At 42.8% G+C, this 12,500-nt stretch overlaps 1 protein-coding gene across 4 annotated transcripts in view; it reads left to right on the forward strand.

Moving 5' to 3' along the window:
* The window catches only part of LOC110498372 (AT-rich interactive domain-containing protein 1B), a 309,442-nt gene that overhangs the window by 53,037 nt on the left and 243,905 nt on the right, over positions 1–12,500 (forward strand). The gene's annotated exons all lie outside the window — the stretch shown is intronic.

Raw genomic sequence — 12,500 nt, forward strand, 5'->3', positions numbered from 1 at the left:
AGTGTGTGTGGAGTATGTGTTAGAGTGTGTGTAGAGTGTGTGTGTGTTGGAGTGTGTGTGTTAGAGTGTGTGTAGAGTGTCTGTGTTAGAGTGTGTGTGCAGAGTGTGTGTGTTAGAGTGTGTGTTAGAGTGTTTGTAAGAGTGTGTGTAGAGTGTGTGTAGTGTGTGTTAGAGTGTGTGTGTAGAGTGTGTGTTGGAGTATATGTGTTAGAGTGTGTGTGGAGTGTGTGTTAGAGTGTGTGTAGATTGTGTGTGTGTTGGAGTGTGTGTGTTAGAGTGTGTGTGTTAGAGTGTGTCAGAGTGTGTGTGTGTGTGTGTGTGTTAGAGTGTGTGTGTGTGTTAAGGTGTGTGTGTTTTAGAGTGTGTGTGTTTTTAGAGTGTGTGTTAGAGTGTGTGTAGAGTGTGTGTGTGTGTGTGTTGGAGTGTGTGTGTTAGAGTGTGTGTAGAGTGTCTGTGGTAGAGTGTGTGTGCAGAGTGTGTGTGTTAGAGTGTGTTAGAGTGTTTGTATAGTGTGTGCTTGAGTGTCTGTGTTAGAGTGTGTTTGTTATTGTGTTTGTAGAGTGTGTTTTAGAGTGTGTGTAGAGTGTGTGTGTGTGTAGAGTGTGTGTGTTAGAGAGTGTGTGTTAGAGTGTGGTTTATAGTGTGTGTAGAGTGTGTGTTAGAGTATGTGTAGAGTGTGTGTGTGTAGAGTGTTTCTGTTAGAGTGTGTGTGTTAGAGAGTGTGTTAGATTGTGTGTGTTAAAGTGTGTGTAGAGTGTGTGTTAGAGTATGTGTAGAGTGTTTCTGTTAGAGTGTGTGCGTTAGAGAGTGTGTTAGATTGTGTGTGTAGAGTGTGTGTAGTGTGTGTTAGAGTGTGTGTTAGAGTGTGTGTGTAGAGTGTGTGTTAGAGTGTGTGTAGAGTGTGTGTAGGAGTGTGTGTGTGTGTTAGATTTTGTGTGTGTAGAGTGTGTGTGTATTAGAGTGTGTGTAGAGTGTTTGTGTGTGTGTGTTAGATTTTGTGTGTGTTAGAGTGTGTGTTAGAGTGTGTGTGTTTTTTAGAGTGTGTGTAGAGTGTGTGTGTGTTGGAGTGTGTGTGTGTGTTAGAGTGTGTGTGTGTAGAGTGTTTCTGTTAGAGTGTGTGCGTTAGAGAGTGTGTTAGATTGTGTGTGTTAAAGTGTGTGTAGAGTGTGTGTTAGAGTATGTGTAGAGTGTTTCTGTTAGAGTGTGTGCGTTAGAGAGTGTGTTAGATTGTGTGTGTAGAGTGTGTGTAGTGTGTGTTAGAGTGTGTGTTAGAGTGTGTGTGTAGAGTGTGTGTTAGAGTGTGTGTAGAGTGTGTGTAGGAGTGTGTGTGTGTGTTAGATTTTGTGTGTGTAGAGTGTGTGTGTATTAGAGTGTGTGTAGAGTGTTTGTGTGTGTGTGTTAGATTTTGTGTGTGTTAGAGTGTGTGTTAGAGTGTGTGTGTTTTTTAGAGTGTGTGTAGAGTGTGTGTGTGTTGGAGTGTGTGTGTGTGTGTTAGAGTGTGTGTGTGTAGAGTGTTTCTGTTAGAGTGTGTGCGTTAGAGAGTGTGTTAGATTGTGTGTGTTAAAGTGTGTGTAGAGTGTGTGTTAGAGTATGTGTAGAGTGTTTCTGTTAGAGTGTGTGCGTTAGAGAGTGTGTTAGATTGTGTGTGTTAAAGTGTGTGTAGAGTGTGTGTTAGAGTGTGTGTTAGAGTGTGTGTAGAGTGTGTGTAGTGTGTGTTAGAGTGTGTGTTAGAGTGTGTGTAGAGTGTGTGTAGGAGTGTGTGTGTGTGTGTTAGATTTTGTGTGTGTAGAGTGTGTGTGTATTAGAGTGTGTGTAGAGTGTTTGTGTGTGTGTGTTAGATTTTGTGTGTGTTAGAGTGTGTGTAGAGTGTGTGTGTGTATTACGGTGCGTGTGTTAGAGTGTGTGTGTTTTTTAGAGTGTGTGTAGAGTGTGTGTGTGTTGGAGTGTGTGTGTGTGTTAGAGTGTGTGTGTTAGAGTATGTGTAGAGTGTGTGTGTGTGGAGTGTGTGTTAGAGTGTGTGTAGATTGTGTGTGTGTTGGAGTGTGTGTGTTAGAGTGTGTGTGTTAGAGTGTGTCAGAGTGTGTTAGAGTGTGTGTGTGTGTGTGTGTGTTAGAGTGTGTGTGTGTGTTAAGGTGTGTGTATTTTAGAGTGTGTGTGTTTTTAGACCTATTGCAGAAATACAGCTAATGCGCAGAAGGTTCTGTGTAGATGGTGCTAATTTCTCCAGTCAGACAGGTTGCCGCTTACTGAGGTTTAAATCTGTCTCGTCTCACCTCGAAACGTCTGTCTGTCCTAGCTATAGAGAGAGAGGACACAGGCAGCCAGCCCATGGTTATTGTCATGGCTAAATCGCCATTGAGGATTATACTCACTACCAAACCTGTCATGTCTGTTTCTACCCGCAATGACTAGAGAGGAACGTAATGTTAACATACACACTGCTGAGTCTGGTGTTCATTGCCTTTTAACGAGTGTGTGAATAGCTTGTAGGCTAAATAGCTGTGTGTATGTGTTTTTTGTGTTTGTTAATGCATGAGTGTGTGAGATAGTGTTTTTGTTTGTCTATCTAATATGCTTGGTGTGTGTGTGTGTGTCTGTGTGTGTGTGTGTCTGTGTGTGTGTGTTTAAATTGAAAGCAGACTGAACAAGGGTTGTCTCATTAGGCTCAGCAGACACAGTGAGATCCTCCAGTTTGGCACTGGGGTTAATAGCCTGGCCCTGCTCATGCAAACATCACCACTGTTTTTGACTGGTACACACACACACACACACACACACACACACACACACACACACACACACACACACACACATGCAAACTATGTAAAATATATACTCAAAACATCAGAATATCTGTTTAGGTTCCCTATATATTAGACTGTAGACTATGGGCAGTATCAGGTGCATACTTCAAGTCCCTGCATGTGTTCTGCTGATATATAAAATACTGTAAAGTCTTCCAAGGTTCACATCACCAGGCCCTAAAGTTGTACTAGATGTAACTGACCTCGTCTTTGGCCCGCTCTGGTTTCAGCCCGCGTTACACCCCTGTTTTATCAACTGTTTTTTTGAAGAGGTTGGACCTTTGCGTCCATTCTCGTTTAAAGGATCAGTTCTGAATGCTCCTACTTTGACCTGTCACACACACTTGTAACAAAGTTATGTGTACGTTTACAGCAATATCATCATCCTACAAACAAATCACTTTTATTTGTGGAGCCTGCTGATGTCAGGGAGGGACATTGTGTGTGTGTGTGTGTGTGTGTGTGTGTGTGTGTGTGTGTGTGTGTGTGTGTGTGTGTGTGTGTGTGTGTGTGTGTGTGTGTGTGTGTGTGTGTGTGTGTGTGTGTGTGCGTGCGTGCGTGCGTGCGTGCGTGCGTGCGTGCGTGTGTGTGTACGTGCGTGCGTGCGTGTTTGTGTGCGGTGTAAGAGCTGTTCAACAATGGGAAAGAGTGGGAGGGATGAGGGGATGAAGCAATGTAGTAGAGGGTTTGTGTTTGATGGCACCGTTGGGTTGGGGAAGCTACTCCAGCAGTTCCCTGGCTGCCATCACCACAGACTCAGCATAGAGGAAATCCTCTGTGGAGAGAGGAGGGAGAGAGCCTTTCAGTATATCTGTATAAAGCCCAACACGTAGGGATTAAAACTGGGACAATACACAGATTAACCCAGTGGTGTTGGCACACATTGTGGCAACTAGTTGTACACATCTGTGGACACATTTATGTCAATACACACACATCGACATAAACAAAACACGTGCATAACACAGGCGCGCTCACTCATACACACACACACACACAATAAACATACATTTAAAAGTGTCATAATTGTGTCTGCCTAATGAAAAGCACAATACACTGGGAATACGTATCTCTAGCCCAAGTCATTACTGCTTCAGTTCAATGTGTCCTCTATTACAATTATGGTCTGCCTGAGTTCACAGAACAGCATGTTCCCTGTTCTGGAGGAAGGGAGGATGGAGGGAGGAGTTTGGCAGGAGATGGGACATGCAACATGCAACATTTGTGAAAACCCCAGTTGCTCTGTGACTGGAATTGGCAGGAGAGCATAGATAGAATGCTGTGTCACAGTTGGCACAGTGCTGCTACCATGATGTGGCTATAATTCAATCGGGAATAGATGAATGGAGGATCTGGTTGAAGCTTATTGGTGGGTCCTGGCTCCTCGGAATGCTCTCATTGGCTCTGTGGGGAAGTAGGGGAACCGAATGAGGATACATTATGTTGGTTTTTAGACTGTTATGAAATTTGTCTCCTTCAGAAAAGAGGGGATTTTGGATTATTAATCCTTTTGGATTATTTTGATTGGCGGAGCAGATTGACTTCCTTGCTGCTCTAACTTTGATTGGTTGTTCCAGACATAGTCTGAGTCGATATTCACATAATAATAAGTAATTCCCCTCAACCACACCCACAAATTGGGGAAAAGAAACATTCTTTCCGATTGACCTCCATTGTAAAAGAGCCAACTTTGTAAATGTTTTGTTAAACAGAAATAACAAAACATGCTGAAAAGCTGCTGTGTTGTTCAATGTAACCGGATCGAAAATCTCCACCTTAGGTTCGCTATACCACTATTTGGTGAAATAGAGCCTGCGAGAAGAGCCCTGTGGCTTCAGACTATTCGGCGTAGAAGAGTGAAAAATGTGGGGACCAGCTGTCCAATTAGGCTATGTATGTGTAAAACGTTTAATCACTTGTTTACACAGAGCACGAAGGAGCAGCGCTCCCTCACCTTTTTCAATTTGAGAATACACAGAGCTGGTGAAACTATTTTTGGAAAATGTATTCTGATAAATGTAATTTAATTAACACTAAAATTCTAAATGCATAGGCTATTCCATGATACTGATTGAGATCAATCAAATGATCAGCATGCAGTTGCAGTTTCACTGGCAAAATGTGATAATGGCCTATTTTGAAATAAGGTATGCCTAACTTGGTGTTTGGGGGCAGTCAAATTCCATGTGACCGTTTAGTCACGGTAACTAGGCTTCTCCAAGCTCTGATGCTGCTGCTGGTTAGTAACCTACCAAACTTGCTAACTGCCTGGTACTCAGCACTCTACAGTACAGTCCCTCTAATCACTCTGACATCAATGCAAATGTTTTAGAAAATCAAGTCAAACACTTCATCAGAGCCCATGAGCTCATGTTGCACAACATTCCAATAGGCTATTCAATTGCATGAGAGTTTTGATGGCCTCTATTAAAAAGAGGGGTATCGCATCAGCTTTGTATAGGCAAGGCCTACTATATTTATTTCTCAACTTTCCTAATATTAAGCAAATTTTTTCGCTTTACAACAGGAGTATAGCCTACCTGTCTTTGAAATGAACTACGGGAAAAGCGTCCTCCATTTGCTATTTAATTGAATAGATTACATGTATAATTTTTTCCCGACAGGGGCATGATAACGGTCCATTCTATATCAAAACTAATTTCATTTATATATTAATTAGTACATGTAAAGACAACATTAAATAAAAAATAGTCTGATGGGTGACAATATTAGCCTATCACTTGTGAATTATGTATGATTGTTACGGTTTTCTTGAGGTGAAGGAGAGTCGGACCAAAAAGCAGCGTGGTATTCTTGATACATCTTTAATGAAGATGAAACACGAACAGTACAAAAACAATAAACGTAACGAGAAAACCTAACAGCCTATACTGGTGCACAAACAAACAGAGAGACAGGAACAATCACCCACGAAACACTCAAAGAATATTGGTTTTTGCCTGATTGGTTCCCAATCAGAGACAACGATAAACACCTGCCTCTGATTGAGAACCACTCCAGACAGCCATAGACTATGCTAGATACCCCCACTAAGCCACAAACCCAATACCTAACAAAACCCCAAGACAAAACACACCACATAAATAAACCCATGTCACACCCTGGCCTGACCAAAATAATAAAGAAAACACAAAATACTAAGACCAGGGCGTGACAGAACCCCCCCCCAAGGTGCGGACTCCCGGACGCACACCTAAACCCATAGGGGAGGGTCCGGATGGGCGTCTGTCCACGGTGGCGGCTCCGGCTCGGGACGTGGACCCCACTCCAACAAAGTCTTAGTCCCCTTGTAACGCGTCCTTTGATTGGCGACCCTCGCCGCCGACCTTGGCCTAGTAACCCTCACCAGGGACCCCATTGGACTGAGGGGCAGCTCGGGACTGAGGGGCAGCTCGGGACTGAGGGGCAGCTCGGGACTGAGGGGCAGCTCGGGACTGAGAGGAAGCTCAGGCAGGTAGTTGGCACTGGCAGATTCTGGCTGGCTGGTGGTTCCGGCAGATCCTGGCTGACTGGCGGATCCTGGCTGAATGGCGGATCCTGGCTGAATGGCGGATCTGGAAGATCCTGGCTGACTGGCGGATCCTGGCAGACTGACGGCTCTGGCTGCTCCATGCTGACTGGCAGCTCCATGCTGACTGGCGGCTCTGGCTGCTCCATGCTGACTGGCTACTCTGGCTGCTCCATGCTGACTGGCGGCTCTGGCTGCTCCATGCTGACTGGCGGCTCTGGCTGCTCCATGCTGACTGGCGGCTCTGGCTGCTCCATGCTGACTGGCGGCTCTGGCTGCTCCATGCTGACTGGCGGCTCTGGCTGCTCCATGCTGACTGGCAGCTCTGGCTGCTCCTTGCAGACTGGCAGCTCCTTGCAGACTGGCAGCTCTGGCAGCGTTGAACAGGCAGGAGACTCCGACAGCGCTGGAGAGGAGGAAGGCTCTGACTGCGCTGAACAGGCGGGAGACTCCGGCAGCGCTGGAGAGGAGGAAGGCTCTGACAGAGCTAAACTGGTGGGAGACTCCGACAGCGCTGGAGAGGAGAAAGGCTCTGACAGCGCTGAACAGGCGAGGCGCACTGAAGGCCTGGTGCGTGGTGCTGGCACTGGTGGTACTGTGCTGAGAACACGCACAGGAAGCCTGGTGCGGGGAGCTGCCACCGGAGGACTAGTGTGTGGAGGTGGCACAGGATGGACCGGACCGTGAAGGCGTACTGGAGAGCTTGAGAGCAGGGCTGGCGCAGGACGTGCAAGGCTAGGGAGGTGCACAGGAGGCCTGGTGCGTGAGGCTGGCACTGGTGGTACTGGGCCGAGGATTTGGGATCTATTGCCTCCCACAATTGTGCCAGAGTATGTTTGGAATATTTATTTATTGCACAGAAGGAAGGACAAGTTGACCAATAGAATAGGTCAACTTTTGTACTATGTGGGAGAGTAGATTGACACAGGCTAGTACTCTTGCTGTTCGTTAGGTCTACTCATCTTGTTGGCTGACGAAAAGTAGACTAAATGTGGACAGTTCTTCTAACAGCTTCAATATGTACCTCGGAATTTCGATAAGAGGGATACGCACAGTTGCGTCCCCGATGTGTCTGTCTTCACTTGTAGTCTATTTCTTAGCTGAAATGCCTATGAGAAGGACCCGATTACATGATGGGCAATGGCTAATAAGAATTGAGATATCTGAGAGAGCCGTTTGAATGAGAGGTGCTAAGGAGCATGGCAGGGAATTCAAATGATTATATTCAGCCCACGGGCACAACGACCACTTTGGCCGCAAAAGGCATGGATTCTTTAGGGGGCATTACGGCCACACAAGGGGGATGTCATCGGAAACTTTAAGGCCTGGTGAGAAGTGATTGTCACAAGAAACAAACCAGAGCTCATGCCATTCATGCAACTTTTTTTCAATCATGCAGCCTTCGAATGTATTAAACATTTAAACATGTAGCCAAACATTTGGATCACAACTAAAGTTGAATAAATACCTCTAAATGAAGCATACAGGAAGACCAGTTTCTTTGTTAACCCCTCAACACAGATTAGCCCCATGTGCTCACTTCCTTGGAAATTGTAGGAAGAAAATGCCCATTCTATTTTATTCAGCTATGTTCAATTGTATTCTTCATACTATAAAATAACACAAAATAATGCCAAGTAATTCTAAGCAAATCTTGTCTGCTAAAATTAACTAGTTTAGTCCACATCCATATAGCATAGCCATATTAGGGCCTAACATAAGGACAACTCAGAGTATACTATTCTGTTCTTCTGAAATAGACTCAATTTTCTTCATGTCATGTTTCTTTAGACCTGTCTAAAATAAATTATAGATTTATTATGATGGTGTAGGCTATATTACATGAATTTAAATAGACTTTTTAAAATGTAGATTTTCCAAAGGTCTGCATCAGTGTGTCACGCCCTGACCTTAGAGAGCCGTTTTATTTCTCTATTTGGATAGGTCAGGGTGTGATTTGGGGTGGGCATTCTATGTTGTCTATTTCTTTGTTTTGGCCGAGTATGGTTCTCAATCAGAGGCAGCTGTCTATCGTTGTCTCTGATTGGGAATAATACTTAGGCAGCTTTTTTCCCAGTGTTTGTGGGTAGTTATTTTCTGTTTAGTCTCTGTTACCTGACAAAACTGTTCGCTTTTGTTCGAGTGGTTTTTTGATAATAAAAGGAAATCATGAACACTTTTCACGCTGCGCTTTGGTCCACTCCTTTCGACGACAGGTGTTATAGAGTGGCTTGTAAGCTACAGTTGAAGTCGGAAGATTACATACACCTTAGCCAAACACATTTAAATTCAGTTTTTCACAATTCCTGACATTTAATCAACAATAAAAAATTCCCGTCTTAGGTCAGTTAGGATCACCACTTTATTTTAAGAATGTGAAATGTCAGAATAATAGTAGAGATAATGATTTATTTCAGCTTTTATTTATTTTATCGCATTCCCAGTGGGTCAGAAGTTTACATACACTCAATGAGTATTTGGTAGCATTGCCTTTAAATGGTTTAACTTGGGTCAAATGTTTCGGGTAGCCTTCCACAAGCTTCCCACATTAAGTTGGGTGAATTCTGGCCCATTCCTCCTGACTCCTTGCTCGCACACGCTTTTTCAGTTCTGCCCACACATTTTATATAGGATTGAGGTCAGGGCTTGGTGATGGCCACTCCAATACATTGATTTTGTTGTCCTTAAGCCATTTTGCCACAACTTTGGAAGTATGCTTGGGGTCATTGTCCATTTGGAAGACCCATTTGCGACCGAGCTTTAACTGATGTTAAGACTGATGTCTTGAGATGTTGCTTCAATATATCTACAGCATTTTCCTCCCTCATGAAGCAATCTATTTTGTGAAGTGCACCAGTCCCTCCTGCATCAAAGCACCCCAACAACATGATGCTGCCACCCCCGTGCTTCACGGTTGGGATGGTGTTCTTCAGCTTGCAAGCGTTATCCTTTTCCCTCCAAACATAATGATGGTCATTATGGCCAAACAGTTCTATTTTGTTTCATCAGACCAGAGGATATTTCTCCAAAAAGTATGATCTTCATCCCTATGTGCAGTTGCAAACTGTAGTCTGGCTTTTTAATGGCGGTTTTGGAGCAGTGGCTTCTTCCTTGCTGAGCAGCCTTTCAGGTTATGTCGATATAGGACTCGTTTTACTGTGGACATAGATACTTTTGTACCTGTTTCTTCCAGAATCTTCACAAAGTCCTGTGCTGTTGTACTGGGATTGATTTGCACTTTTCGCACCAAAGTACATTCATCTCTAGGAGACAGAACGCATCTCTTTCTTGAGCAGTATGATGGCTGCGTGGTCCCATGGTGTTTATACTTGCGTACTATTGTTTGTACAGATGAACGTGGTACCTTCAGGCGTTTGGAAATTGCTCCCAAGGATGAACCAGACTTGTGGAGGTCTACAATTTTGGCTGATTTCTTTTGATTTTCCCATGATGTCAAGCAAGAGGCACTGAGTTTGAAGGTAGGCCTTGAAATACATCCACAGGTACACCTCCAATTGACTCAAATTATGTCAATTAGCCTATCAGAAGCTTCTAAAGCCATGACATCATTTTTTGGAATTCTCCAAGCTGTTTAAAGGCACAGTCAACTTAGTGTATGTAATCTTCTGACCCACTGGAATTGTGATACAGTGAATTATAAGTGAAATAATCTGTCTGGAAACAATTGTTCGAAAAATGACTTGTGTCATGCACAAAGTAGATGTCCTAACCGACTTGCCAAAACTAAAGTTTGTTAACAAGAAATTTGTGGAGTGGTTTAAAAACGAGTTTTAATGACTCCAACCTAAGTGTATGTAAACTTCCAACTTCAACTGTATGTGTTGAAGCCAGGAGATGACAGTTACTTACTTGACAATCATCGGCTGACAAAATTGCTTGACTGCCACAGCCCTATTTGAGGGTATCAAAAATATAACATTTTCTTGAGACAATATGTGTGGGCATAGGCAGACATTGCAATTTGAGGATGCATTTTATGCATATTCTATATAGGTTATTCAATAGGCTACATCTGTCGGTACAGAGTTTGATTGAGGAAATGATGACGTAATTTAAAACTTCTTATGGCTGCAGGGGCAGTATTGAGTAGCTTGGGTGAAAGGTGCCCAGAGGTGCCCAGAGTAAACGGCCTGCTCCTCAGTCTCAGTTGCTAGTATATGCATATTATTATTAGTATTATTATTAGATAGAAAACACTCCGAAGTTTCTAAAACTGTTTGAATGGTGTCTGTGAGTATAACAGAACTCATATGGCAGGCAAAAACCTGAGAAGAAATCCAAACAGGAAGTGGGAAATCTGAGGTTGGTCGATTTTCAACCCAGCACCTATTGAATACACAGTGTGATATTGATCAAGTTGCACATCGTAGGGCTTCCACTAGATGTTAACCGTCTTTAGAAACTTGAATGAGGCTTCCACTGTGTTGTGGAGCCGGATGGGAGCTGTTTGAGTCAGTGGTCTGGCATAGAGCCAGATCTAGGTCATACGCATTTCACATGTTATAGCGACCTGCGTTCCATTGCTTCTCTACAGACATAGGAATTCTCCGGTTGGAACATTATTAAAGATTTATGATAACATCCTAAAGATTGATTCTATACGTAGTTTGACAAGTATCTTCGACCTGTAATATAACTTTTTGAAGTTTTTGTCTGACGTTCGGCTGGACTTGCACGAGCGTTTGGAGTTGTGTACTAAATGCGCTAACAAAAGTAGCTACTTGGACATAAATAATGGACATTATTGAACAAATCAAGCATTTATTTGCGATTCCTGGGATTCCTGTGCATTCTGATGAAGATCATCAAAGGTAAGGGAATATTTATAATGTGATTTCTGGTTTCTGTTGACTCCAACATGGCGGATAATTGTATTTTATTTCTGAGCGCTGTCTCAGATTATTGCATGGTTTGCTTTTTTAAAGTTTTTTTGAAATCTGACACAGTGGTTGCATTAAGGAGAGGTATATCTATATTTCCATGTCTAACAATTGTATTTTCATCGACATTTATCATGAGTAAAACAATATAAGATACATGTATGTTTGAGGAATTTAAATTATGAGATTTCTGTTGTTTTGAATTTGGCGCTCTGCACTTTCACTGGCTGTTATCATATCGATCCCGTTAACGGGATTGCAGCCCTAAGAAGCTAACTTCTTGGTGACAGGGGGGCAGTATTGAGTGAGCTTGGATGAATAAGGTGCCCAGAGTAAATAAGGTGCCTGCTACTCTGTCCCAGATGCTAATATATGCATATTATTAGTAGTATTGGATAGAAAACACTCTGAAGTTTCTAAAACTGTTTGAATGATGTCTGTGAGTATAACTGAACTCATATGGCAGGCAAAAACCTGAAAAAATACAACCAGGAAGTGGGAAATCTGAGGTTTGTAGTTTCATTTAAGTGATTGCCTATCCAATATGCTGTGTCTATGGGGCCAGATTGCACTTCTCAAGGCTTCCAGCAGATGTCAACAGTCTTTAGAAAGTTGTTTGAGGCTTCTATTGTGGAAGGTGGTTGAATAAGAGCTGTTTCAACAAGTGGACTAGGCTGTGGCCAATCAGTTGTTTACTGCGTGGTCACGCGGGCGCGCCGTTCCTTCTTTTTCCTCTGTAATGTTATGATATTTTTAAAAATTTGGTCATATAATTATTGGCAACTTATAATATTGTCATACAATTATATAAAACATTTATATGGGTTTCATACCAATGTTTTGTAAAAATAGCCTCTGAAATATCTGTAAAGTGACCATAAATGTCTACATTGTTGTTTTCTTGGAAAGCTGTGAGTGCTATTATATGATATAATATCAGTAATTGTTGCATTTACAACTTTATCAAATGATGTCAGCCAGTGTCTGGCTGTGGACTGACTGCATAGTTTAAACGGAATGTTGGCATGTTGGCAGTTAACTTGAAAAATGTACGGAATCATTCCGTACAGACTGGCTGACTAGCTAGCTAACAAACATACAGTGCAAATAAATTCTTCAAATTCATTATTTTACACAATATCTTATCACAGCACTGTCAATCCTTGGTTGACCAACTCCCTGGCCAAAATAGCTGACATTCATCCCATCATAAGAAGGTTCATGACCATTCTAGTATTCTAATTCCAAATTCTATAGTCCCAGTCA

Source organism: Oncorhynchus mykiss, chromosome 19, assembly GCF_057628025.1.
Source record: "Oncorhynchus mykiss isolate SJ-2025 chromosome 19, ASM5762802v1, whole genome shotgun sequence".
In the NCBI taxonomy this organism is placed as follows: Eukaryota; Metazoa; Chordata; class Actinopteri; order Salmoniformes; family Salmonidae; genus Oncorhynchus; species Oncorhynchus mykiss.